Source organism: Tinamus guttatus, unplaced genomic scaffold, assembly GCF_059628265.1.
Source record: "Tinamus guttatus ecotype Peru unplaced genomic scaffold, ASM5962826v1 Tinamus_guttatus_pri_ptg000547l, whole genome shotgun sequence".
NCBI lineage: Eukaryota > Metazoa > Chordata > Aves > Tinamiformes > Tinamidae > Tinamus > Tinamus guttatus.
Window position 1 is genome coordinate 95,422 of NW_028289081.1, and position 2,448 is coordinate 97,869.

Below are 2,448 nucleotides of genomic sequence, written 5' to 3' on the forward strand. Positions count from 1 at the left end.
GAGGGCCATCCTTCATTTAAAACATTTTGATGTTTTTCACTAGGTGTTCAGATTTCTATTAAATTAATATTTAATGATATAAAGGCACATTTACTGCAGTAAGATTTGACTATTATTTAGTTTAACGGGGGGCACTTTTAAAGCAGTGAATATTAGCTGGTCTGTGTGGTGTATTGTTCTTAGGCTATTTTTTTAATTCAAGTTGTTTCAGTGACATCTGTGAGTGGTGAAAAGCAGTTGAATGTAGTGTTAAAAAAAATAAATTAGTTCATTGCATTTGAACCTGAATGTTGCCGTTTTATATTTACTGCTGTTCTTAGGTTTTGACAGTGTTTTTATACAAACACCCACATTAATGCCCCTGAAAGAAAAGTACTGCATTTAACAGAAAATCGTATTTAGTAATTATAATGGCTCTAATTCAAAGCCCATCGAAGTGAATAGAGACTTTTCATATACTTTAAGTAAAATGCATATATAAGTGTTGGTAGAACTGGGCCTTTGTTTCCAGGCAGATCCATAGGCAGAAGCAAGCAAAGATCTTTTTTTAATTTTATTTTTTCCTGTAAAATTTTGAAGAACATTCTCAGGTGCACATCAGGACCAATCCCAGTGATCTCAATAAGGTTATACTAACCTAACTACAGAACTCATTTCAGCCACCGAGTTCATTGCTTATAGGCAGTAAAATGTGGCACAATAACAACACCGTTGATAACTCTGAATTTATACAGTCTTCCATCCTGAGGGCCCTTAAGCATAACCTAAGGAGAATTTACGGGAAGGAATCCACTTGCAAATCCTCATGTCATTTGTTTTGCATTTGGCAGCTCTTTGTTACCATAACATAAATAATTGTGGATGAATGCCGTTACTTTGATTAAGTGCTACAAGCCCATGCATTGGCTGGCCATTATTGTGGTGAATTGCTATAATGGCTTCAGACTTGACATTCACCGCCACATTGTAAGGTATGCATCTCACTGACGTGCTATCATCGTTATCATGGATAAAGTGCAAGAAGATACTTGTCTTCATTAAATTTTCTATTAGACCATTGATAATTAATACCTATCTCATGCTTCATCTCGAGCCGTTTTTCTGGGGAGTGTTGCTGTTAAGCGACTCATGGCTAGAGCTTTTTGGCTTAAAATCACAGCCTTGTGTGCATGATCTAATTTATTGACAATGCTCTGCAAGCTCACAAGCTTACGGAAAGCTCAGTTTTGGATAAATCTTCAAGAAAAACAATTACGGATTTAAATGTTTTATTATTTTTCTGGGCTCGCACAACCTCTTCTCTCTTAGCTCCCACACTTGCATCATTTTGTGTCATGCTCTGGAGGGCTCGGCGCAGCTCTCATATCCCCCTGGCTGCCATTGCCTCCTGAGGTTAATGTGCAAACATTGGTGAACTCATCAGGAGCTCTTCCAAGGCATCCTAGAGGGGCTTGTATGCAGTCACTGGTGAACAGTTCATTGCAGCTCCTACCTAAAGTGTAAAATAACAAACTGGAGCTAATTTGAAACACGAGCTGCAATTGGCACTGGAGCTACAACCAGTGTTCTCACTTTCTCGGTAGAAAGATGAAGGGCTGGGCAGGCTGCTGGGGCTGGACTCACTTCTGGCCCGGGACACTTGCACGTTAACGCCGCGATGCGCTGGCAGGGCTTTGCGGGGCCTGAGCTTTCACTGCCTCGCCGCTTTGGGGAAGAAGATTTTTCCGTCGGCAAGGGTCATACTGTGACTTTCACAAGCTCCAAATTAACTTTATAAACAAAACCCAGACAGAAAAGAAAAGCAGACTGTCTTAAAAACAAGGGAAAAACAATCTAGCCTGTCTCTTAACCAAGCAGCTGTGAGTGTTTGGAATAGAACTCGTCTAGCTCCAAGCTATGACCCCTTGGGCTCTGCCGTTGAGGGTGGAGGAGAGGTGCTAGCTCATGCCACCAAGGGCAGGAGTTTGGGGCTAGAGGGTATTGGAGATTGGTCTGGGGACTTTGGTCTTAGAGGCACCAATTTCATTTGGGGCAGCGATTTGGGTGCTCCCCTGGGTTTTGTATCTCACTCACTGGCACTTGTGGGGTCTCTCACTTGAGGGGTCTCTTCAATCGTGCAGCCATCGAGTGGGCGGCGAGTTGTTGCTATTTTCCTTCAGATCCTTCAGGTAAAACCTGAAGCTGAAGAAGGATTCTTCCCTGTAAATTATTCCCTGCAAATTATTTTCACAGTCAAAAAAAAAAAAAAAAAAGAACCTTTTGAAAGAAGATGCCTTTCTGGGAAATGACGGTGAAGTTGAAAAATGGAAACATCTGTATTTAGCTGGAATATTTAGAAGAGAAATCAATATTCAGCCTCCACGGTGTTTGTGCGGGGAAGGTAGTGCCGGAATTGCTGTTTTTGGGCAAAGCCCGAAGGCGCCATTCCCAGGACTACCTCTAGGAGGA